This window comes from Paroedura picta, chromosome 5 (genome assembly GCF_049243985.1).
Source record: "Paroedura picta isolate Pp20150507F chromosome 5, Ppicta_v3.0, whole genome shotgun sequence".
NCBI lineage: Eukaryota > Metazoa > Chordata > Lepidosauria > Squamata > Gekkonidae > Paroedura > Paroedura picta.
The window spans coordinates 12,275,405-12,301,598 of NC_135373.1; the positions used below are offsets into that span (position 1 = coordinate 12,275,405).

The 26,194-nt window shown below is 48.8% G+C and overlaps 1 long non-coding RNA gene across 2 annotated transcripts; it reads right to left on the reverse strand.

Moving 5' to 3' along the window:
- Window positions 1-1,397: 1,397 nt before the first annotated feature.
- Window positions 1,398-25,002, reverse strand: LOC143837075 (uncharacterized). Of its 2 annotated transcripts, none has more exons than XR_013230904.1 (5): window positions 24,863-25,002; window positions 24,404-24,466; window positions 19,698-19,865; window positions 5,075-5,353; window positions 1,398-2,076 (listed from the first exon to the last, which is right to left on the reverse strand). It is a non-coding gene; the product is annotated as an uncharacterized LOC143837075 (long non-coding RNA). The 2 variants fall into 2 exon arrangements; XR_013230903.1 differs by lacking the exon at window positions 24,863-25,002 and adding an exon at window positions 24,565-24,851.
- Between the last annotated feature and the right edge of the window lie 1,192 nt (window positions 25,003-26,194).

Consider the following 26,194-nt stretch of genomic DNA (forward strand, 5'->3'; position numbering starts at 1 on the left):
TTCTCCACCCCACCCCCCTCCCACAATGAGGCAGAGAGGCCACCATTGATGCAAGGTCACCTCAGTGAGCTTTGTGGCTGGGAACTAACCCAACCCAGCTCTCCCTTGCCTTCAGTGCAATGCTCTGACCACAACCCATGTGGATTTGCTTAAAGGACTTGTGTGTTTGCCAAGCATTGCGGGACACATCAAGTGTTCTCTGTCGTGGTCCTCCTGGGTGGAATAAGCTGCCCAGCCACATAGGAAAGATTCCCCCCTCTCACCGTAGAAAACAGGACAATTCAGGTGGACATTTCCAAAGGGAATAGGGATATAACAGGACAGAATTCTGCAGGAAAGGCCCAACGTACAAAGGTTTGGATTTAATTACCTGTGAAAATGTCAGGCCCCTTTCTTGACCCCCCCCCTTGACACTTCGCCATTATACCGCCTGAACATCAGTATTTTAGGATTGCAAAATCCTGCTTAGTGGGTCATTGTTTTCCATTTGCAAAGTCAAGTTGATGCAATGCCATTAAACAAGGGGTGGCCAAACTGTGGCTCTTCCAGATGTCCATGAGAACTGTAGTCCATGTGCTGATCCAAACAACCCGGGGTAGCTGGCTCTTCTTAGGCCACAGAAGTGATGCAAGTTAACCCTGATCAGTGTTTGGATAGGAGACCACTTAGGAATACCAGGGGGGTGGTGCAGATGCGTTCACCCTAAGTGAGTTGCGATTTGACAGCAAAAGTATAAATTTTAAAAGGTTGCCACGTCAGCGTCCTTGAGTGTATGCAATCCATTTTTGTTGCATTGCTCACTCCATGCGCCATTTGCATGGTCTTTTTATAGCTCTGGGATGCTGCTCTGAGGCTTCATGATAACAGTGGAGAAGAACTGAAATGTATCCGATCTGCTCACCTGGGGCAAATTGAAATCATTTGCAAGCGAACTGAGAAGAAGGGGGGGGGGGGAATGGGTAAGAACTGGTTCTCTTCTCTCTTTTCCCTAGATTCAAACTTTGTCCTGTAGCTTCAGACCAACATGGCTACCCACTGGAATTTCATTTTCTTGTTAGGTTCAATCGACTTTGTTGCTTTTGTGGACTTAGTTGCTGGACTCCCACCAGGCCTCCCACCTGCTGTCCTGTCCCTGCACAAGAGGCACTGAAAGGTGAACTCACAGACAATTCATCTTTTCCTCCTGGCTTGTTTTCTGAGCTGGCAAGTGGTAGTTAAACCCACTGAGGGCTCTGGACAGGGATTCCTTGACTTTTCGGTTACCAGGTTCTTCTTGACCAGGGATAAGGGGTTATGTCAAGGGCAGACAAAACTCACAAACAGGCTTCTATAGAAAGAAAGCTTTACTTGGAAGTAGATCTGAACACTTTAACATTCAAAGTCAAGACTGTTCGATATCGGGGATGCAAGCAGTTATCAGTACAATTCTCCCGCCTAAACCAGACCCGTTCCCAAGGGGAGGTGGTCACTCTCTCACCGAGGTGCCATCCCAGGCTTCCTACCAAGGTGCCAGAGTTAGCACGGCCTTGGTCAGGCCGGCGCCTTAGGCTACCAGATAAGATGTTTACAGGAACACTGTCAACAATGTATCACAGCAGGGAAACTATGCAGTGTGAAAGCGATGGGATCAAAAGAGGGGGAGGGATCAAAGAGATGCTACAGAGTCATAAGCATTTTGGTTACATGGGAAAGGTAGCAAGAACAAAGCACACCAAGATGGAGTCTCTTAGGTTCACTGAAATCAAACATGGCAGAGAGCAGAAGCTGATCCTGACATTCCTCTGGTCCAAAAACATCCTTCCCCCTCACCCACCATCCTTGGGACGAGGGTAGTGAGGAAACTCCCGATGAAACACCCACAACAGCTTTGAGGCCCGGAGATCCCCCGCCTCCACCCACTCCCTGTCCCCCATGGGGAATTCCTTCCAGTCCATTAGGTACTGTAGCTTCCACTTGTCCCAGCGAGAGTCCAGGATCTTGTTGACTTCGTAGTGCGTGTCTTTGTCAACAAAAACAGGAATTGGGGCAGCAGTCGGCGGGTGCCAGTCGTCTGGGGGCGGGGCACGTTTCAGCAAGCTGGAATGAAAAACGGGATGCACATGTCTATAAGTCTTAGGCAGGGACAGTTCCACAGTTACCGCATTAATCAGTCTTTTCACAGGGAAAGGCCCCACAAATTTCGGTCCCAGTTTTCGCGACGGCTGCTGGCACCGAAGGTTCTTAGTAGACAGGTAGGCTAGATCTCCCACAGCCCAGGTAGGGGCCTCTGCCCGTTTCCTGTCTGCCTGAGCTTTGTACACACGTTTTGCCTCCTCAAGGCATTTTACAATGTCTGGCCAAGCCTTCACAATTCCCCCCACCCATTTCTGAATGTCCAGGGCGTCCAGAGAGGAGATTTCCCAAGTGGGAACCGCAGTCAGATCGGCCCCATAGACCACTTTGAATGGGGACACTCCAGTGGACGTGTGGACCCCATTGTTATAGGTGAATTAAGCCAGGGGGAGGAGGGAGACCCAATCTGTTTGCTGGTGGTTAATGAAGCAGCGCAAATATTGTTCCAAAGTTTGGTTCACTCTCTCAGTTTGGCCATTTGTCTCTGGATGATAGCCGGATGTGAGTGCCTGCTCTACTCCTAGGAGCCTCAAAAGCTCCCGCCAGAACTTGGCAACGAACTGGGGGCCCCAATCCGTCAGAACCCTCCTCGGGATCCCATGCAGGCAGTACACATGTTCAATGAACAAGGATGCTAACTTCGGTGCAGATGGCAAACCCGTGCACGGAACGAGGTGGGCTTGTTTGGAAAAAGCATCCACTACCACCCAGATTACGGTCTTCCCATGACTGGGTGGGAGGTCAGTAATAAAGTCCATTGTACTGTCTTTCCAAGGGCATGAAGGGGTGGGCAATGGCTGCAATAGCCCTTTTCTTTTGCTCCCCATAGGCACACAGGGCACCCCTAAAGTTCCACATCCTTTCTCAAAGTGGGCCACCAGTAGTGCCTGCGCACCAGGTGCAAAGTTTTCATGAAGCCAAAGTTTTCATGAAGCCGCAGGCTTGGAATTGTGGCACAGTTTCAAAACGTCTTTCCGTGTGGCTAGAGGGACAAACGGCTGATCCTCCTTAAAAAACAAACCCTCTTTCTCAAGAAGGGGGGCGCGGAGGCTTGCGAACTCAGAGTCCAGCCTTACATCCTTCTGAACCCAGCCCCCCGGGAATGGCCCTCCCCCCTTCGCCTTACTGCGTGTCATCACCGTTAGACCCAGTTGGGAGGGGGTGAACACCGTGTCGACCAACCGGTCACGCTTACAGCCATACTGGGGGAGGCGCGAAAGCGCTTCGGCCAAAAAATTCATTTTCCCCGGCAGATGCTTTAGGGTGAAGTTGAAGTGAGAGAAAAACTCCGCCCAGTGCATCTGTTTAGCGGACAGGGACCGGGGCTGTTTCAGGGCTTGCAGGTTCTTGTGGTCCGTCCAAACGACAAAAGGGTGAGCAGCCCCTTCAAGCCAGTGCCGCCAGGTAGTCAAAGCGAGCTTTACCGCTGCCGCATCTTTTTCCCAAATTGCCCAATTTGGGGGGGGGGGCAGAGAATTTTTTTGAAATTTACACAAGCGGGTGCAATTTCCCCCCTTGTCCCTCCTGGAGGATAACCGCCCCCATGGCCACGTCAGATGAGTCTACTTGCACTGTGAAGGGCCGGCGGGGGTCCATGTGGACCAACACGGGTTCCGTGGTAAACAGGGCTTTAAGCCTCTCGAATGCCTCCTGGCACTGGGAGGACCAAGCCAGGGGCGCGCTGGGCTTGGCCGCCAGTCCCCCCCCCCTTTTTGGTTTTCAACAAGTCTGTCAGCGGAAGGGCCACTTTGGCAAAGTTGGGGATAAATGAACGGTAAAAATTGGCGAACGAGACACGGTAGCCGAGAAACTCCACCACCTCTCAGTGGAACTCACACTTGGAAAGTTTTGCATAAAGGTCGTGTGTTCGTAGGCAGCGCAAGACTTTGCGCACCAAAGATATGTGTTCAGCAGGGTCTTCTGAATACAACAAAATATCATCCAAATAAACCAGGACACCCTTGTACAGCAGATCATGCATGACCTCGTTAATTACATTCATGAACACGCCCGGAGCGCCGGCGAGGCCAAACGGGCATGTGGGTGTACTCAAATTGTCCCAGGGGGTGTTAAGTACTCGTGCCCTTTCTTTATCCGCACCCTGTAGTACGCCTCCCGCAAATCCAGCTTAGTAAAAATGCATGCTTGCCCAAGATGGCCCAACAAGTCCTTGAATAAGGGCAGGGGGTAGGCATTGCACATGGAGACCGCATTCAACCCTCTGTAGTCCATAGGGACAGAGGCGTAGGGACCTGTCCTTTTTTTTTACGAACAAGACGGGGGCTGCCATTGGGGAGGTAGTGGGGCGGATGAAACCCCAGGCCAGATTCTTGTTGAGGAATGCCCTGAGCTCTTGCATCTCCCTGGGGCTCATGGAGTACAGTTTAGCCCTTGGGAGGGGCTCCCCCAGTTTCAACTCAATGGCACAGTCAATTTTCCAGTGGGGGGGCAACTGGTCACACTCTTTCTCTGCAAATACATCCTGCAAGTCCCAATATTCTCTAGGCAATCCCTCTGGCCAAGGCGACAAACCGTTTCGAGGCACCCTTGGTTGCTGAGCAGTGATGCTTCTCGCACCCTGGCTCTAGGAATTGTACAGTTCCCTTGCTCCAGTTTACACTAGGGTTGTGCTTACGCAACCAGTCCAGACCCAAGACACATGGAAAAGCCGAGCTGGAGGCCACCACGGGCTGGATCTTTTTCCAATGATCAGCCACGTCCATCTCCAGCGGGAGCGTCTTGCTCACCACTCCCCCCCCCCCGGGGCGCACTTCCCATCCATCTGGGTGAAGCGGAGAGGTTTGGCCAAGGCCACCTGCCCCACTCCCAATGTCTTTGCTAACGGGGGGTTAATCAAAGTTTTGGTGCACCCAGAATCCACGATACTCTGGACCCCCACCTGCTTCCCCGTTTTTGGCACAGTCAGAGTCACTGGGAGGAAGACTAAAGGAGGAGCACTCACCGAACGTTTGCCTCTACCCGGGACTGGCTGGCGGGGCTTCTTTACAGCAGGTCGTCCTCGTTTCCCGACGGCTCTCCCGAAGCAACCTCCTCCATCCCGCTGTCACTCGCGGCATCTAATGGCACTGGGCCACCTAGGGGGGCGAGCAGGGAGCGGGCGGTTTTCTTGGCGGGGGCCTTTCGCTTTGGTGCTCCTCCAGCCGGCTTGGCCGCTGAGGTTGCGGCTTTGTTGGAAGGCTTGTCCCCATAAGTAGGTGGCTGTTTCTTGGAGGGGCAACATCTGCACAAGGCAGGAGGAAATTGGTTTCTTTGGAAAGCGAGTTTTTTTGGAAGTACACTATTTCTGATCTTCGCATTGAGGAATCCCAGCCACACTTCCTGGAAGTTCCCCCCACCAGCTCCCACAAATATTTAGGATCAGCTTATAGAATCATAGAATCAAAGAGTTGGAAGGGGCCATTCAGGCCATCTAGTCCAACCCCCTGCTCAACGCAGGATCAGCCCTAAGCATCCTAAAGCATCCAAGAAAAGTGTGCATCCAACCTTTGCTTGAAGACTGCCAGTGCGGGGGAGCTCACCACCTCCTTAGGCAGCATATTCCACTGCTGAACTACTCTGACTGTGAAATTTTTTTCCTGATATCTATCCTATATCATTGTATTTGAAGTTTAAACCCATTACTGCATGTCCTCTCCTCTGCAGCCAACAGAAACAGCATCCTGCCCTCCTCCAAGTGACAACCTTTCAAATACTTAAAGAGGGCTATCATGTCCCCTCTCAACCTCCTTTTCTCCAGGCTGAACATTCCCAAGTCCCTAAACCTCATAGGGCTTGGTCCCTTGGCCAAGTAAGTTTTTGGGGTTTTTTTTAATCTCACTTTGGAGCTGGGGATTGAGAGGGTGTGGATGTGGGTCAAGGCAGGGGGGAAAGAATGTGCTTTCTATTCTTCTGCAAAAGAGTTACTGAATTCTTTCCAAATGCTGAGGTTTCGTGCCCCAAGAAACTGCAGGAAAGGGAGAACACAACTTTTTTTGGCAACTCGATATTTTTGTCTGACTAGGATGGGGGACAACCACAGTTGGGGTTCTGGGAAGAAGAAAGATTTTTAGAATGAGGCAAATACCTTGAAAGAAAAAGGGAAATGAAAACTCTTGATAGTTGCAAAGAAGTTTTTAATTTTCAGACCCCTAGGGTGGCGTTTCTCCAACATGATTATTTCCTAGGGATTTGGGTTCCCCTATCAGCTGGATGAAAGAGCCTCTTGTGGCGCAGAGTGGTAAGGCAGCCGTCTGAAAGCTTTGCCCATGAGGCTGGGAGTTCGATCCCAGCAGCCGGCTCAAGGTTGACTCAGCCTTCCATCCTTCCGAGGTCGGTAAAATGAGTACCCAGCTTGCTGGGGGGTAAACGGTAATGACTGGGGAAGGCACTGGCAAACCACCCCGTATTTAGTCTGCCAAGAAAACGCTGGAGGGCGTCACCCCAAGGGTCAGACATGACTCGGTGCTTGCACAGGGGATACCTTTACCTTTACCTTTTTATCAGCTGGATGATGGGTTTGCCAGGTGTGAGTTGAGAAATACCTGGAGACTTTGGGGTGAAGCCAGGAGTTTGTGGGACCTCAGTAGATTATAATGTTATGGAGTTCACCCTCCAAAGAAGCCATTTTTTCCAGGGGAGCTGATCATTTTAGCCTGGAGATGAGCTTTAATTCCAGAAGATCCCCAGGTCCTAACCGGAGGCTGGCATCCCAAGCTCAGAGAGTATGATACCACAGATTCTGACCTTCCAAGCTGACCTTTTCTCCAGATCTCTATCATCTGGAGGGGAGGGAGGCCCAAAACAGCTCTACGCCCCCCTGGACTCAACCTTAGGCTAGGTGGAACAGTGCCATTGGTCACCTCCTGAGGAAATCTCTCCAAATCAATGAAGAAGAAGAAGAAGAAGAAGAAGAAGAAGAAGAAGAAGAAGAAGAAGAAGAAGAAGAAGAAGAAGAAGAAGAAGAAGAAGAAGAAGAAGAATAGATGACTCTAGCTCTATGATTCTATGATCAGAAGAAGAGTCATAGAATCATAGAGTTGAAAGGGGTCATACAGGCCATCTAGTCCAACTGTCATACAGGCCATCTAGTCATAAAGGCCATCTAGTCCATTTGGGTTCAACTGTCCTGCACAAAACATTGGGTGAATCCTGTCCTGAGCCCTGAGCGTTAGATTTGAAATTACATTGCATACTTGCTTACATCAGAGTCACATCTTTTCCCTCTTAATAAAACAGTAAGGGGTGTTGGGGTGGGCTCAGTCCGTGATGGGGGGGGCAACAATTGGTCCCTTGGCCCTGGACTGACAAGCTCCTTCCGATTGGGCCCTCATCAGAACAGACCAGAGTTCCAGGGCAATCTGGAGAAATGGCTGCCAGTCTGCTTCTGACCACCACAGGGAGAGGAGGTCAGCAGGGCTGCCAAGGGGGATGAGGCTAGGACAGGCTGCGCCAGCCCTTTTCGCCCTAAGGCTGTCCTAACTGTCACGTCCAACAGTAAATTGCCTCAGAGCCCTGACAGAGCTGCCAGGAGGTCCCCCCCCCCCTTCAGGCCTGCTGGGAAGGAGCCTCTGACAGGCCCTGACTGAGGGGAGGGAGGCATTTTCCTTCAGAGAGCAACGAAGGGGAGCCTGAGGGCCTTCCTTTTGAGGGGGGGACTTTCCCCTTCTGAACCTGGAACGTCAGATCCATGAATCAAGGTAAGCTGGACGTGGTCAAACAAGAAATGACAAGACTGAACATCGACATTTTAGGAATCAGTGAACTAAAATGGACAGGAATGGGTGAATTTAATTCAGATGACCATCAGGTATACTACTGTGGACAAGAATCTCGCAGAAGAAATGGAGTAGCCTTCATAATCAATAAGAGAGTAGGAAAAGCAGTCTTGGGATACAATCCCCAAAATGACAGAATGATCTCAGTTCGAATCCAAGGCAAACCATTCAACATCACAGTGATCCAGGTCTATGCCCCAACCACTGCTGCTGAAGAGGATGAAGTTGATCAGTTCTATGAAGCCCTACAACACCTTCTAGAATCAACGCCAAAAAATGATGTGCTTATCATCATGGGGGATTGGAATGCTAAAGTAGGAAGCCAAAAGATAACCGGGATAACAGGCAAGTTTGGCCTTGGACTACAAAATGAAGCAGGGCACAGGCTGGTAGAATTTTGTCAAGAGAATACAATGGTCATAGCAAACACTCTTTTCCAACAACCCAAGAGACGACTCTACACATGGACATCACCAGACGGTCAACACAGAAATCAGATTGACTATGTGCTCTGCAGCCAAAGATGGAAAAGTTCTATCCAGTTGATAAAAACAAGACCAGGAGCTGATTGTGGTTCAGATCATGAGCTTCTTGTTGCAAAATTTAGGCTTAAATTGAAGAAAGTAGGGAAAAGCACTAGGCCACTCAGGTATGAACTAAATCATATCCCCGACGAATACACAGTAGAGGTGACAAATAGATTTAAGCAATTAGATCTGATAGACAGAGTGCCTGAAGAACTATGGACGGAGGTTCACAACATTGTACAAGAGGTAGCAACTAAAACCATCCCAAAGAAAAAGAAATGCAAGAAATCAAAATGGCTATCTGAGGAAGCTTTACAAATAGCTAAGGAGAGAAGGGAAGTGGAAGGCAAGGGAGAAAGAGAAAGATACACCCAATTGAATGCAGAATTCCAGAGAAAAGCTAGAAGAGATAAGAATGCCTTCTTAAATGAACAGTGCAAACAAATAGAAGAAAACAATAGAATGGGGAGGACCAGAGATCTTTTCAAGAAAATTGGAGATATGAAGAGAACGTTTCATGCAAAGTTGGGTATGATAAGGGACCGAAATGGTAGGGACCTCACAGAAGCAGAAGAGATTAAACAAAGGTGGCAAAATTATACAGAACAACTATACAAGAGCGAGCTTAACATCCCTGATGACCACAGTGGGGCAGTTACTGACCTGGAGCCAAACATCCTGGAATGTGAAGTCAAACGGGCCTTAGGAAGTCTGAGCAACAATAAAGCTAGTGGTGGTGACAGCATTCCAGTTGAACTATTCAAAATCTTAAAGGACGATGCAGTAAAAGTGCTATACTCAATATGCCAGCAAATTTGGAAAACTCAACAATGGCCACAGGATTGGAAAAGGTCAGTTTACATTCCAGTCCCAAAGAAGGGCAATGCGAAAGAATGTTCAAACTACCGCACCATTGCACTAATTTCTCATGCTAGCAAAGTTATGCTCAAAATCCTACAAGCAAGGCTCCAGCAATATGTGGACCGAGAACTTCCAGAAGTACAGGCAGGATTTCGAAGAGGCAGAGGAACTAGAGATCAAATTGCCAACATACGCTGGATCATGGAGAAAGCTAGGGAGTACCAGAAGAACATCTACTTCTCCTTCATTGACTATGCTAAAGCCTTTGATTGTGTGGAGCACAACAAATTGTGGCAAGTTCTTAAAGAGATGGGAATACCAGAGCATCTTATTTGTCTCTTGAGAAATTTATATGCAGGTCAAGAAGCAACAGTGAGAACTGAACATGGAATCACTGACTGGTTCAAAATTGAGAAAGGAGTTCGGCAAGGCTGTATACTGTCGCCTTGCCTATTTAACTTGTATGCAGAGCACATCATGAGAAATGCGGGATTAGAGGAGTCACAAATTGGGATCAAGATTGCAGGGAGAAATATCAACAACCTCAGATATGCAGATGATACCACTCTAATGGCAGGAAGTGAAGAGGAACTAAAGAGCCTGTTGATGCGGGTGAAGGAGGAGAGTGCAAAAGTTGGCTTGAAACTCAACATCAAGAAAGCAAAGATCATGGCATCTGGCCCTCTCAATTCCTGGCAAATAGAAGGGGAAGAAATTGAGATAGTGACAGATTTTATTTTCCTGGGCTCCAAGATCACTGCAGATGGGGACTGCAGCAAAGAAATTAAAAGACGCTTGCTCCTGGGGAGGAAAGCTATGGCAAATCTAGACAGCATCCTAAAAAGCAGAGACATCACCCTGCCAACAAAAGTGCGTTTAGTCAAGGCTATGGTATTCCCAGTTGCAATGTATGGCTGCGAAAGTTGGACCATAAAGAAGGCCGAGCGTCAAAGAATTGAGGCTTTTGAACTCTGGTGCTGGAGAAGACTCTTGCGAGTCCCTTGGACTGCAAGGCGAACAAACCCGTCAGTCCTAGAGGAGATCAGCCCTGACTGCTCTTTAGAAGGCCAGATCCTGAAGATGAAACTCAAATATTTTGGCCACCTCATGAGAAGGAAGGACTCCCTGGAGAAGAGCCTAATGCTGGGAGCGATCTAGGGCAAAAGAAGAAGGGGACGACAGAGAATGAGGTGGATGGATGAAGTCACTGAAGCAGTAGGTGCAAACTTAAATGGACTCCGGGGAATGGTAGAGGACAGGAAGGCCTGGAGGATCATTGTCCATGGGGTCGCGATGGGTCGGACACGACTTCGCACATAACAACAACTCTTAACCACTCTTAACCACTCTTAACCGCTACACCACATTGGCTCTCCACAGGAAAATGACTCCCCGTTTCTGTCTCTTGTATCTCCACTCTCATGCACAGTTTATTCTGTCCTTCGAGAGCTGTACACAGTTTTTATTCCCAACCACATTCTGTGCCACTTCTGGGATTTCCTGAAGAATGTTTCAGGGGTTTCACAATGGTAGAAAAGCTGAGAAAGGTACCTGAATCTAGGCTAGAATGTTGGACCGTGTCTGGATTTCGACCATAGGGTCTTTGTGGCCCAAATGGGAGAAGGTCGGCCTTAGTCTTGGCTTGAGTGATGGCTACATCCTGGCCTTACAGGTGGCTACCCCACCAAGTATGATGGACTTGTGATATGAAGCAGTCATGACTTTGTAGAGTTTGTGAAGAGTTTGTGAAGACTTTGTAGAGTTTATGAAGCAGTCATGACTTTGTCTCCTCAAATAGCAGGTGGTAGGTAGGACCTTTTGCTTCCTGAGACCCTCTTGCCAGTTTCCCTGGAGTAAAGGGCTGCTTTGGAGTGTGGCTCTGTCATTATACCCCACTGACCACTCTCCCCTCCCCAAACTGTGGCCTCCCTAGGGACCATCTTTGCCAAAACAGAGGGCCATTCCGCACGACTTAAATGTAGCCACAGTTTTACCTTTTGTAAATGCTATTAATTCAAAGTTCCATAGGAAGTCATAAACAAACCGCAAAACTCCCGCTGAATTCCAGCAACAATCAGAACTTTATAGTGCTTAGGGGGAAATCCCAAAAAGTGGATTCCCCCTGAAAAAAACTGCTATACTTCTGAGCACAACCACAACACATCAGCGAAAGATAGTGGTAGAAAGACTGTCCCTCCCTTGCTCTTGCCCCCGAGCTTCCGGAGACGTGATCGCCATTTTTTCCCCCTTATACCGGCGAAAGCAACAAACAAGTGAGGTTTCTCCGGCTAAAGTCCCTCCACTGAAGTGCTTAACAGTAAAACAAAGCTCCCTTCTGCAATTGTTTTTAAAGTTTCTGAGCACAATACAGCACCCTGTTCGACACTGCCCATAATTTCGGCTACAAATCGCGCCCATGGGGGGGGGGTTCTTTTTTTACTTGAAGAGCGTGTAAATGATTGCCAGCTCCAATGCCAGTGAAAAAGACCTTTGATTTATCGAACAAATATTCGTTGCGACTGGTGCATTTGGGTTTTTAAAAAACAGTTTTTAAAGGGAAAGGGGCTTTTCAGGAGCACGGACACAACAACCCATTGGCTGTTCTGTTTGATTGATGGCCAGGGGCGGGAAGAAGCAAGGAAAAATATTGCTTCCTTTGTTGCGATTCCAACGAGACCGGATAGCTGTGGGGAATGAATAGACCGCTACTGACACTTCAATATTCCACTAGAATTAAAGGTATGCGGAATGACGAAATTCCACTATTTACTATAGTGTTTCTGCATACTGCAAACATTTAGCAACATTGGTCCTTGTGCGGAAAGGCCCAGAGATTTCTGTAGCTTTCTTCCTGTGAAAGTTTTTTTTGGGGGGAGGGCAGGCGGGGATGAGGGACCAGTCCTTTAGCATCTGATAATCTTTGGCCTCTGATAAGATCTGACCACAGACTGACCCTCTCGTCCCTGCCCTGCTTAGGTTGGGGGGGGGGGGCGGAAGCATCCATTTCTCTAAACAGAAAGACAAAAGTTCTGATAGCCTTAGCCCCCTCCATCTGTTTGTTCCTAGGGCTCTCCACAACAAAAAGCCACTTGTCCAGGGCTTATGAAAATAAACAGGGAAAGGACGGTCCTCAAGGGGTAGCCAAAAAAGCCCTTGTAAGGTGAGGAGAAATGGAAAGTGAGAGGCTCTTGTCAAGAGGCAGAATGTTCGGTCGGATGGCCCTTTGAAGGAAAGGCTTGAACCTCCACCCCTCTCCCTGAGCCAAAGTGGGCTCTCAAAGGACAGAATAAACTAGGGTGTGTGGAGCTACAAGAGAGAGAAATGAGACTTCATTCTCACTCTTAACCACCTCTAATCTGGAGAACTGGGTTTGATTCCTCACTCCTCCTCCACATGCAGCCAGCTGGGCGACTTTGGGCCAGTCCCAGTTCTCTGAAAGCTGTGCGCTAAGAGTTCTCTCAGCTCTACCTGCATCACAGGGTGTCTGCTGTGGGGAGAAGAAGGGAAGGCCATCATAATTCATTCAGCTCTTCTTCCTCATAGAAGTAGTTCAGCAGTGGAATCAATCTTCTAAGAAAGTGGTGAGCTCCCCCTCACTGGCAGTCTTCAAGCAGCAGCTGGACAGATATTTATCCTGGAGGCTTTAGGTTCATATGGGTAGCCATGTTGGTCTAAAGTAGCACAACAAAATTTAAGTACAATGGCACCTTTAAGATCAACAAAGATTTATTCAAGGTCTGAGCTTTCATGTGCAGATACTCTTCCTTAGACAATGGAACAAAAATCCAGAAAGCTGCAGAATCCCTAGGACACAACAGGGATATTGGTTTCATATCTCACTACGAATGCTAACCTCATTCAATTCTTTTGTCCACACTCCTTACAATCCCCTCTTCTTTTTATTTTATTCAGGACAACTAGTGGCAAAGCCCGTTGTTTCCAAGAATACAACGGGCGGTAGAGTTTAGCAGTGGGAAGAGGAAGGGGAGGAGTTGTCCAGTCTGTAAGGGCATGGGGTTGAATGTGTGTGTTGTGTGGGAGGTTGTGGTGACATAGTGGCAAATGAGGGCATGGGTGTGGAGATATGGGTGTCAAGAACCTGTGGTTTGGAATGTTTATTGAGTGTGGGAGAGGACTGACCTTTGGGAATTGTGGCAGAGTGGTTACTGATGAGCTTTCCAGAGCCATGTTGTCAGATATGTGAAGGGAAAATCAGACTGGGGACTCTTCATAGGGGGAGATTACATGGCAACCAATTCCCCCCAGTTCTGCGTCATTTCCCTTCTTGTGGGAATTAGGCCAGAGACACCAAAATGCCCCTCTGCCCTAATACACGGGGTAGTCCCAGTACACAGGTGTCCACCCTGTTCCTTCTTCTCCATTTTTTCACTGTTGATAAAATGTTATGTGCCCACATGCTTCTTTCATGGTTGCTCCTTAGAAGAAGATTGAATTTTTATACCCTGTTGTTTACTACCCAAAATAGTCTCAAAGCTGTTTACAAACACCTTTTCCATTCATCTCCCCACAATAGTCAACCTGTGAGGTATGTGGGGCTGTGAGAGAACTGGGAATGGGCCGCAGTGACCCAGCAGGCCTCAGGTGTCTTAAAGCATTATCCAATCATCTTCCCTTCTTCTCCCTTTCACTATTTACAGTTTCAGGCTATAAGTATTTATTTAGATCTTCCTGCACTTTCCAGACTCACAGGACTGATGCTGGTCTGCCTGTCTGTGCCCCAGAATACAAACAGTTGCTGGTAAGGGCTGGCCATAACCCATAGCCCAGGAGGGACACACCTGCACCACTCCCTCCCAACTGCAGGCAAAAATGGCTCCTTTGAAGGCTGGACTCTGAGGCATTGTATGATTTTGAAGTCCCACCTCCAAACCTCCAGGAATATTTCTAGACAGTCTCTGAAGCGGGGGGGGGGGAGCACTCTGCAGCCTCCTGCCAGCTCTGTCAGGGTTCTGAGGCAATTTATAGCTGGACATGACAGTTAGGACAGCCTTGGGGTGAAAAGGGCTGGCACAGCCTGTCCTAGCCTCATCCCCCTTGGCAGCCCTGCTGACCTCCTCTCCCTTTGGTGGTCAGGAGCAGACTAGAAGCCATTTCTCCAGATTGCCCCTGGCTGGATGGAATTTTGGTCTGTCCTGGTGAGGGGCCAATCGGAAGGCACGAAGCCTTCCACTTGTCAGTCCAGGGCCAAGGGACCAATTGTTGCCCCCCCCATCACGGACTGATCCCACCCCAACACCCCTTACTGTTTTCTTAAGAGGGAAAAGATTTTAAGAAGAAGAAGCAGTATGCCGCTTTTTCTCTACCCGAATGAGTCTCAAAGCGGCTTTCCCATTCCTCTCCCCACAACAGACACCCTGTGAGGAGGGTGAGGCTGAGAGAGCCCTGATATCACTGCTCCGTCCGAACAGTTTTATCAGTGCTGTGGTGAGCCCAAGGTCACCCAGCTGGCTGCATGGGGGGGAGTGCAGAATCGAACCCGGCATGCCAGATTAGAAGTCCGCACTCCTAACCACTACACCAAACTGGCCAAATTAAATCTCACTCAACCCATGTGACCCCTCCAGGTCTCTGGAGATACCCTGGCGTTCTGTGTTACTTCGGTGGGAAATGCTACTCTGTAAGCTCAGATGGGCCTTTTGAATTGTGCTTGGAAACAAAATGGAAGCCAGTGATGCTCTTTCAAAACTGGGAAGACATTCCCAATGGCCAGTCCAGGTCATTAAGGCATTTTCTGCGTTCTGGGCTAGCTAAAGTATCCCATACAGCCTTCAAGGGCAGCCCCATGATGGTAATCAACTCCAGATTTACCAAAGAATTGAAAATAGGACAGGATCATTTTTATCTATATGCGTACATAAGTGTGCACCAGTTGGCATGAGGCGTATACCAGCTGCAGCTCACCATGCGGGTTTCTACTCACTGGCTCTGGGTTCAAATCCAATCTGTTTCTGATTCTTTTAGCCTGCCAGTGAGAGATTGCAATGTTTCATAGGCATGGTGATGGTGGTGGAGGGTTGTTTGTTTTTTGCTAGCGTGGCATCTGAGAGTGATTGGCTCATCAGGGAATCCCCCCCCTCAAGAAGATGGGTGGAGCACCAGGAAACCCTTCCTTCGCAAAGGGAGAGAAGCATTCATTGAAGAGACCTTCATACCCAAAAGCCTAAACTGTACCACATGGTTTCATTAAAACATATGCGGCAGAGCGATGTGCAGAAACGGAGAAAGCAGCCAAAAAAAGAAGGGGGAGGGGGGAATCCCCAATGAGTGGAAAATAACAGAAAGAATGGAAGTTATGCAGAAAGGAGAAAAGAGAAAAATGTTCATTATACATGCGGGGGGGGGACAAACTGTACCACAGAAATGTGTGAAACACAGGAATATGACAAAGTCAGGATGCGCAACCCAGGGGATGTCTGGTGATCTGCCAGTCCAAGAGTTATAAGCAGTCTTGGGGCTCAAAATAGGGTTCAAAAGGTCAAGATAGTGATGCCAATCTCCAGGTAGGACCTGGAGATACCCTGGAATTATGGCTCATCTCCAGTCTAAAGAGATCAGTTCCCCTGGAGAAAATGACCGCTTTGGAGGGTGGATTCCATAGCAAAGTATTTCTTGACCTTCTCCTATTGAGAAACCCCTGAACCATTAAATGTCGCATCATGCCAGTTGAATGTAGGTATTATATTCCGGCCCCTTCAGATGACGTTGCCCACATCCAGCATCTGGTCAGCTGACAAGTTGCTACATCTTCCCTCTTGAAGCGCGTCTTTGGGAATCACATGAAGGGCTAGAGTTGTCTGTGTCGTCCCGCCCTCGCCCTTGCCTCCCGCTCCCAGGGACGGGAATTTCATTAAAAAAATGGCAACATGCCTGGAGCAACAAATAGGCAGACGTGCATGTAGGCCAGTGGTCCTCAACCTTCCTGATGCCGCGACCCTTTAATACTGTTCCTCATGTTGTGAGGATCCCCGGCCATAAAATTATGAAAGTGTTCTTTCACAGAAATTAAACTGAAACTGACCAATGGTGGGAAGATCCATTGTTCATGATTGTACATAAATTGGCTTTTCCCCAAGGTTTCTCAGTTCAATTCTGCCTCTTGTCCCACCATGCCGATCTTGCTCTTTTCTGTTGCTCCAGATAGACAAACACTCTCTCGATCTACCCCGCAAGGCTGTTGTGTGGATGGTGCCCCCCTGCAGGCCAAGCTGCTTGCCCTGCTGCAACCTCCTAAAAGGTCCTGACCCCCAGGTTGAAACCACTGATCTAGGCGATACCAGAAATAAAACACCTTGAATGGAGATAGACACGGTGGGGGGAGAGAAGGTGTCGGGGGGGCAAGCGTGAATAGATTTGCTTGTGGTATGAAGTGTGGCTCTCGAAAGTGGCCATTCAAAGGCAATATGCATCTATGATCCCATGTGTAGGCATTGCAATGGTTCCCCATGATGTTCTGATGGATAAGTTGAAGGACTGCAATCTGGATTTCCAGATAGTTAGGTGGATAGGGAATTGGTTAGAGAACCGCACTCAAAGAGTTGTTGTCAATGGTGTTTCATCAGACTGGAGAGAGGTGAGTAGCGGGGTACCTCAGGGCTCGGGGCTCGGCCCGGTACTTTTTAACATATTTATTAATGATCTAGATGAGGGGGTGGAGGGACTACTCATCAAGTTTGCAGATGACACCAAATTGGGAGGACTGGCAAATACTTCAGAAGATCGAGACAGAGTTCAACGAGATCTGAACACAATGGAAAAATGGGCAAATGAGAACAAGATGCAATTTAATAAAGATAAGTGTAAAGTTCTGCATCTGGGTCAGAAAAATGAAAAGCATGCCTACTGGATGGGAGATACGCTTCTAGGTAACACTGTGTGTGAACGAGACCTTGAGGTATTTGTGGATTGTAAACTAAACATGAGCAGGCAGTGTGATGCAGCGGTAAAAAAGGCGAATGCCATTTTGGGCTGTATCAACAGGGGCATCACATCAAAATCACAAGATGTCATAGTCCCATTCTATACGGCACTGGTCAGACCACACCTGGAGTACTGTGTGCAGTTCTGGAGGCCTCACTTCAAGAAGGACGTAGATAAAATTGAAAGGGTACAGAGGAGAGCGACGAAGATGATCTGGGGCCAAGGGACCAAGCCCTATGAAGATAGGTTGAGGGACTTGGGAATGTTCAGCCTGGAGAAAAGGAGGTTGAGAGGGGACATGATAGCCCTCTTTAAGTATTTGAAAGGTTGTCACTTGGAGGAGGGCAGGATGCTGTTCCCATTGGCTGCAGAGGTTTGATGCACAATTTTCTTGGATGCTTTAGGATGTTTTGGGCTGATCTACTCTACTTGGTCCCCCTCCTGCCCCAAATCCCGCCCACTCCTGGCTCCATCCCTGAAGTGTCCAGGTATTCCCCAGCCCAGAGCTGGCAACCCTAGGCCAGGAAGCTTGAGCGCTTCCTATGCTCTCCTACATTCAAACCTGCCTTTGCTAGAGCAGCAGAGATGGAACTCTGCACATACTCAATGTGCTCTTTGCACAAGCTTTAATTTCTTAGGAAAATCAAATAGAGGTCTTTCAAGCCATGGGTCAGGACCCTCAGGGGGATCTTGGGACCCCACCTGTTGGGTCACACACTCCTCTAGAGCCGCCATTTTGTTTCCAGCGTTTTAGAAAGATCATGCTGCAGGTGCGCATGCACAGAGAGCAAGAACGCCTTTCTTTTCATGCACCTTACATGCGGCTGTCATGTCCTCCGATATATCATCAGTCCCTGACCCTACTCCTTCAGCTCTGTAGGACAGTGGGGAGGGAGAAATCAGTGCTGTACCAATGGTGCCAATGGTGTGATATCATTTCTGGGGCAAACAAGGAAGTGACATCACACAGTTAACGTGGTGACATGAGATCACTTCTTTGTTTGGGGCTGGACCCCTGAAGTTGAGAAGAGTAAAAGGAAGGCAAAGTAGGTTCATTTGGAGGCCAAGAGGATGCTTCCCTGGATCTCAAATGTCAGCATTTTGAAGCAGGAAACAGTGGAGGTAGCCAATGAGACTTTTTTTGAGCTTCCACTTTAGGTTACCATGAATTCCCTCCTAGGGGACCAGGTGGGGGAGACACTGGTTTTAGCAGCATTCTCAAAGTGTCCAGCAAACAGGCAGTGCATTTGGTGCTGTGCCTGAATCGCAAGATTTTTGTGTGGAATGCTTGTAATTACATGGAACAGTGGTCTCCAACCTTTTTATCACTGGGGACCGGTGAACGCTTGACAATTTTATGGAGGCCCGGGGGGGGGGGGTCTTTTGCCGAGGGATGTCCTCGCCGCCTGAGCCCCTGCTCCACTTGCTTTCCCGCCAGTGCCCCAGACTTCCTGCGCAGTGCCACGCCAAGGGGGAGCCCGAGCCATGGTGGCCTCTGGAGAGCACCAAAGGTGAGCCAGCGGCAGAGTAGCAGGTCAGCCCCGAGGCAGCAGCTGGGGAGGAGAACGAGGAGGAGCTGCGGCCCGGTACCAACTGATCTACGGATCAGGACCGGTCCCCGGAATGGGGGTTGGGGACCACTGACATGGAGCATTCAGACGGCCAGTGCACCAGTTTTTCCAGGTGTGGAAAGGGTCTTGTTGTTTCCTCTTGCCATCTTTCTTCGCTTGCTCTCCATTGTCTGGGCCTCGACACAAGTGAAGTCGTGGTCTGGCACCCCCACTTCCTGTCATATGACTCTGATATCATGTGACTTCCTGTTATGTTTGCAGCTTGGTGGGTACCAGGTCTGCAAAAGGCTAAGGCCGCTGGTTAAGACAGCTAAATCAAGTTGATAAATCCTAGAGGGCTTTTACAGACACTAAATAATGCAGTTTGAATCCACTTCAGTGGCCATCTCAATCCAATTCATTTCACACAGCAAAATCTAGAAGCAGATTGAAAAATTATTTGAGAGGGGTGAAAGCATCCAATCATGGCCTTATTTTCTTTTGGCCCCCTGCAAAACAATTTTCTATAAAATCTGCAAAAATATGTGGAGCTATGCTTGGGGAGGGATGGGTGTTAGACTTTTCCCAAAGGAACCACATTTCTGACTTCATCACCAGGCCAAGAAACTCTGTATTTGGCTGTTTCAAATATTTCTAGATTTAATGCCTCCCGTCAATGCATCTTGGAAAGCGCTTGTTGTTGAATGCCGTGAGCCGCCTGGAGGGCAGGTGGAGGCAGAAATGTGATTTTTTAAAACAAATTCAATAACTGGTTTAATTCATCCCGGAAATGTTAAAAGACTGTCTTTCAGTCAGGGTCCCTTTTGATCATTAAATTACAAATCACGTCTCGGCCTTCCTTGCAATCTCTCGGAAAGCCACAAGCTGGTCTAAATGTAGTCGATGAAAAAGGAAACGATTAATCAAATGCAAACCTCTCAACGGGACGCCTGGTGTGGAGGGGGCAGCACCGACTTTCCTCCGTGCAGGATGGGTGCCTCGAAAACAGGGTCTTCTCCCTGGACCCCCAAGGAGACGGGGTGCTTCTACTGCAGCCTGGAGAAGGTTTCTGCTCTGAGGGGATTTTGCAACCGCAGGGATGTCTGCAAAAAGAGAGGGCGAGGGGGGGGGGTAGTTTATTTAAAATTAAAAAAAAACTCTGAGGGATGGAGTTACTTTCAGAAACCTTTGCCCAATGGGGGCTTCATCAGATTGGGGGTTGCTTACAAAGGGGCTTCCTCCAAATCAGTGTTCTTCCTTCCCTTTTCAAGTCTATGTCAAATAAACTACCCCAATGGAAGTTCACTGGCCTGTGGGATGGCAATTTCCAGAAGGAGGCTATCCCACCATTAGGACTCATCTCCAGGCAACTGTTCTCTTGGAGAAAATGGCTGCTTTTGAAGGCGGACTCTGAGGCATTCTGCCCCACTGAAGTTCCTCCCCTCCCCAAACTTACCAAGTATTTCCCAACTCAGAGCTGCAAGCCTGGTGGTGCCAGAACCCAAGTCTGGCTGGGGCATCTCCGTGTGCCTTTGTGCAGGGCACAAGAGTGTGTGTGTGGGGGGGTGGGATTCAGGGTGGTCCAAAGATGGCTTTGGGGAGGGCGGTTTTGCCCCGTAGTCCACCTGTACCTTTGTCCTGGGGTACACTTTGGTGCAGCTGGCTCAAGAACTGGGCTTTGGGCCTGGGACCGGCATCCCTTGGAGAGCAGAGCCCTCTGAAGGTGGGGGCTGCATATACACCGCTGGCGTTCAGAGGGTCGACATTCCCTGGGTATTTGCAACGGGGCTCACTGGTAAGGAACTCAGAAAGGCGAATCAGGAACCAGCCTCGTGATAAGTTTCAAAGGAATGAAAATGCTTAGTGGCCCTGCCCCTCAAGGACTTCTCGGATCAACGCCACTTTGCCAATTGGCCCCCATACGGCCCCATTCACACATTACCGTCCCTTTGTTCACAGGCGCTCCAGTCTTTAACACCCTTCTGCTAAAGACCTCCTCCGGTGTAGCTGAGTTCGCATGGGCCTTCCTCCACATATGGCTTGGAAGAAATGTTGGGTGGAGCTCCTTTTCCCGTCCATCCCCAAATATTGCCTTTGAATTTTCAACTTTTGATTTTTGGGCGAGAAAGCAGGCTTGTAGGACTTCTATCGAATTAATGTATAATGTTGCATACCATGACAGATCCTGTGCGGACGGGCAAAGGCAGTTGCTAGTTTATTATTTGCTTAATCCGTTTGAACCCTTTCTTTCTCCCCAGGGGGGGTCCCAAAGCGGCTTCCAGCGTTCCTTCTCCATGCTATGTGAAAGGCACGGACCTGCTTTCGATGGCCACTTAAGGTGTTATTCAAACGGTGTTTTGCTTCCTTAAGATGATTTCAGATGGCAAGGTCACTGCCCGGGAAAAGCAATCTGAATCCTAGAGCTTCCACAGCCCAGCAAGTCTTTCTGTGCTCCTGGAGGCTGGGGGGGGGGGGCAACAAGAGGAACTATCAAGCACTTCTTTTTATAGCATTGCCAACTCCGAGATGAGAAATTTGCAGAAGCTTCGCGTGGGAGTCTGCTCGATATTCTCCCAGGAAACTGATCTGTTGTCTGGAGCGGAGTGGTGCTTCTGGGAGCTCACCTGGAGGTTGGGATCCCAAGGAATTGTGGACTCTCCAACAACAGATGCTGACATAGATGGCCCTTGTTGCCGATCCAGCAAGATGTTGTTAAACTCAGATATTGGCCTCTGTTGTAATGTTGACTTTCCTCCCCCTTTTCCCGGCTTCTGGGCTGTGCAGTTATTCCGCCCCCCCCCCTTGCTCTTTTCCAAGTCAGGGGAGAATTTTCCAGCTAATGTAGAGATAATTACTGCCTCTCAGCCAGGCCAAGGCAATTAGTGGAGAGATTTGGGGGCCTCGTTTGTTCAAAGATAAAATGCGTTAACACTCAATTAATTCCTTCAGATCCGGGGCTGATAAGGCGATGGGAAGCTACAGGCTGGCAATTAAACAAACAAGCCCATGTACTTTGAATTCTGGGGGAGAAAAGGGGGGGGGGCTCGGAAAGACAGCAGGAGAGAGAGAGAGAGAGAGAGAGAGAGAATGTGTATAGAGGTAGACTCTCTCTCTCTCTCTCTCTCTCTCTCTCTCTCTCTCTCCTGCTGGTAATGGGAGGAAAGCAGTTGGAGCAAACCAAACCCCCATCTTTTTGGGTCTTCTCATCTAGGATTGCAGACCTCTGGTGGTCCTGGAGATCTCCTGGGATTTCAACTCATCTCCCAACTGCAGAGACGAGTTTCCCTCTAGAAAACAGCTGCTTTGGAAGGCAGGCTCTGTAAGATCCTTCCCGTCCCTTCCCTAAACCTTTAGTCCCTGCTGCCAAAGCTCCAAGAAGCTCCCTTCCTGAAGTTAGCCATTTTAGACCTCCTCTTTCTAATGGTGTCTAAATAGGGATGCCAACCTCCAGGTGGGACCTGAGGGTCCCCTGGTTTTGCAGCATTATAGCGTCCACCCTCCAAAGGGGCCATTTTCTCCAGGGGAACTGATCCCCCCTTCGGAGGGTAGATGCTATAATGTTATACTCCACTACGGAATACTTTGCCTGTCGCAAATCCTGCCTACTCCTTGCTCCACCCCCAAAGTCTCCAGGTATTTCCCCACCCAGAGCTGACAAGCACAGTCAATAAATATAGAGTCAACAGTCCATAAATGTGGAGTTCCATGAATATGGAGTCAACCATCCTTTGCTGTTGCCAGCAGTCCAGACCAGCACCTATAGGGAGCCTATAGGGAGAGGCGGGAAATAAATCTAATAAGAATAAGAATATTCAAGGGTATACTGCCACTGCACATGGAGATTCCGTTTAGACTAAGGGCTCCACAAGCATTTTGAGCTCATGGGTACCTTTGGAATTTTGACACCATGTAGTTGGTGCAGCTGGAAAATGGCTGCCCAAAATGGCTACCCCAGGAGGTGGAGCCTGCTCCGAAATGGCTGCTGCGGCTAACTTTCAGTCTCACGGTAAAGAGTCTTGTGTTGTAGTGGCAGCTGTTAGGCAACAGCCCTGCCTGGCTCCACTCACTTAAAAAAAAATCTTGGCGGTTATCCAGGGACCCCTGATTTGGATGACAGATCGGGGTCCATATATATGGACCCTCAACCTCCATGAATTTGTACAATCCATTTTCAAAACCATCCAAGTGAATGGTCATCGTGTCTTGCTTGTGGCAGTGAGTTCCACAGCTAACTGCGTGTTCTTCTGTGGCCAGCTAAGCACTGAACTTACAACCTCGCTGTCCTTCACATGTTGCTCTGCAATAGAATCATGAAGGCATTCATTAGGAAATGAGTCTTTCTAGAGGCCTCCTGGCACTTGTGCAGTACAGTTTGGGGTTGGGGTCCACTGAGGAAGCAGGTACAAGGGAAAGGTGGCCTTTGCCAGCTCCTTGTTTGGATTTGCCATTTCCAGCAGTGTTCCTGCAGTTACACACTTTTGGAGTATTATAATGTCATGTTTGTTCTTTTGGATAAACTTTTCCCGTACTGTATAAACCCTTTCTTAATTGTGTTGTTACTACACACTGGGTTTTCTTCTTTTGCACACCTGCAGTATATTGTGTGCCCCATTTTGTATTTCTGAACTTACAACCAGCTAGCTTCATGGGGTGGAATGTCTGGGTCTCAGGGGAGGGAGAAAAAAATCCTTTTCTCTCCACGCAGTCTGTACATTTATAAACCTCTATAAGGGCCTCGTAGGAATTCAAGTGGAATCTAGCAAGCCACAGGAAGGACCCGTTCCCCGGGTGCTTTTCAAGGAGTCAGATTTCCAGGTGGGGCCTGGAGATCCCCCAGGATTACCCCTGGTCTCTGGACTACAAGGATCCGTTCCCCTGGAGAAAACGGCTGGTTTGGAGGGGGGACTCTGTGGCCTGGTATCCTGCTGAGGCACCACTCCTTCTTAACCCTGACCCCCTCGTGCTCCAGCTCCCAATCTCCAGGAATCTTGCAACCTACAGTTGGCAACCATAACTAGGGCAAAGGGTGGACATGACTAAAGAGTAGCATTCAATGCACGGCCCTGTGGAAATAGAGTTTGTTCTGGACATCTGGTTCGTTTTGCAGTCTGGCCGGCCCTGGGAATTGGGTTCCTTTTCCTCTTCCAAAGGTTTCATGTGCATTTCGCCCCATACGTATTGGGCTTAAGTTATCCTTTCCCTGCAGAGCCCTTCCCTCCCCTGAAGCGGCCCCTGAACGGCAAACACAAACTGGAAGGGGGGGGGGGGGGGAGAGAATGGAGAATCCGCTATATAAATCACTCTCATACACCCGTCGTCCTGGAAGGAGCTAAGAAGAGGCCAGAGAAGTTGAGAGGCAAGAGCTGAGGCCGCCTCTGAGAGGCCAATAGCCACAGGCCTGGCATAATTTCGGTAGGCTTTTCTAGAAGGCCTGGGATGCAAGTGGCAGATTCACCTGCATCAGTAAATATTGCAAATCCGGATTTTTTTTTTAAATCAATAAGATAACTGACCTTTTCCTACTGTAAAATATACTTTCATCGGCCACAAAATTGCTGATTGTGCTCCCCAACTACAAGGAGGTCTTTCAAAGGCAGAGAGAGAAGAAAATTGTGGAAAAGGAAAAGGGATGGCAACTCACCCAAAGCACAGAGCATTGCTGCGAGAACATCTTGGCGCTGACGCATTCCTTCCGTAATGCTTGCTTTAAAAAAAAACAAAGAAAAAGTGAACATTCTGTTAATTGTGGCTCTTTGGCAATGGTGTAAAATACAACTGCGCAGAAAGGGAGCTAAATTTAACCTCCTTGGCAGCCAGGAGAATCGAGAAGGTGCTTTCTGAAAACATTTCCAATATGTGGAGCAGCAGAAACAAAGAGGGAGTGAAAATATTGCAGTCTGTTCATTCTTGATCTTTGGCCCACACGAAAGAAACAGCTGGGGGGGGGGACCCAGGGCCCAATCCTCCAGGAGTTCTCCACAAGCAGGTCCCAGTCATTTTTAGAAGGTTTACACTGGAGAATATCCTACAGGATTTGGAAATACATGCAACTTTCTGAATGGGGGGAAATTAGAGGACTGAAAACGAATATCCTTAATACCAAATTTGAGAGGGGCTTTAGCCAGTTCATGGCAGACAAGGACCGGGGTCTGCCTTCTTGCTGCAGTTGCCAAAATTTTAAAAATGAACAAGAAAGCCAGACACGCCCACAACAACTGGATCCATACAAGAATATCGGGCAACACCCCCACGCGCTGTTCTCCTGCTGTTCTCGGCTCCCCCTCCCCACTGCCCTGTTAAATATTTATCAGTCCCCGTTTATTTAGGAAGACAATTAGTGTCAGGATTCCTCTAGGAAAATAAACTCTTGCAAAGATGGATCGAACTGCAGAGAGAGGGAGAGAGGGAGAGAGAGAGGAGGAGGAAGAGGGAAGTGAAGAAAGATGGGGGAAGAGGCCGCTAAGTGCATACAAAGGGAACTGCTTCTCTCTGCCCGTGATCTTTATTGCTGTTGGAAAGGATCACAGTCAGTTCTTCTGCTCTGCTCTCCATCTGCAGTATCCCCCCCCCCCTTATCCTTTTCCGCCTTTGTCCTTGTTGGCTCCAGTGTTTGGGATGAGGAGCGCAGATGTAGTGCAGTGTTGGGCGGAATGAACAGGAAGGACGTGGCCCCTTGAATAGCTGGTCTTTATAGCCTACTTTCACTATCCAAAGGAGTCCCAAAGTGGCTTACAAGCACCTTTCCCTTCTTCTCCCCACAGCAGGCACCTGGGGAGGTAGGCGGGGCTCTGACAGGACTGCTGTATGAGAACCGCTCCAACAGGACTGTGACTAGAAGAAGAAGAAGAAGAAGAAGTGGTTCTTATATGCCGCTTTTCTCTACCCAGAGGAGTCTCAGAGCGGCTTATATTCCCCTTCCCTTTCCTCTTCTCACAACAGACACTCTGTGAGGTGGGTGAGGCTGAGGGAGCCCTGATATTCCTGCTCGGTGAGAACAGCTTTATCAGCGCTGTGGGAAGCCCAAGGTCACCCAGCTGGCAGCATGTGGGGAAGTGCAAAATTGAACCCGATTAGAAGTCCGCATTCCTAACCACGACACCAAATTGGTCACCCAGCTGGCTGCATTTGGAGGAGGAGTGGAGAATAAAACCCAACTCTCCAGATTTGAGGCCACCACTCTTATCAATAGGGTTGTGAGTGTCCTGCACAGTGCAGGGGGTTGGACTAGATAACTCAGGAGGTCCCTTCCAACTCTAGGATTCTATGACTCTTAAACACTACACTGTGTGCTGTGTGCTGGGTTTGACATCACAATGAACCCAAGTGGCTAGGCAGATGCTGAACACAGAGGGCCTGGGGAAGCCAGGGCTTGTTGGCTGGCACCAAAATAGGGTTTCAAATGAGAGCTCTTCATTGTGCTATGTCCAAATTG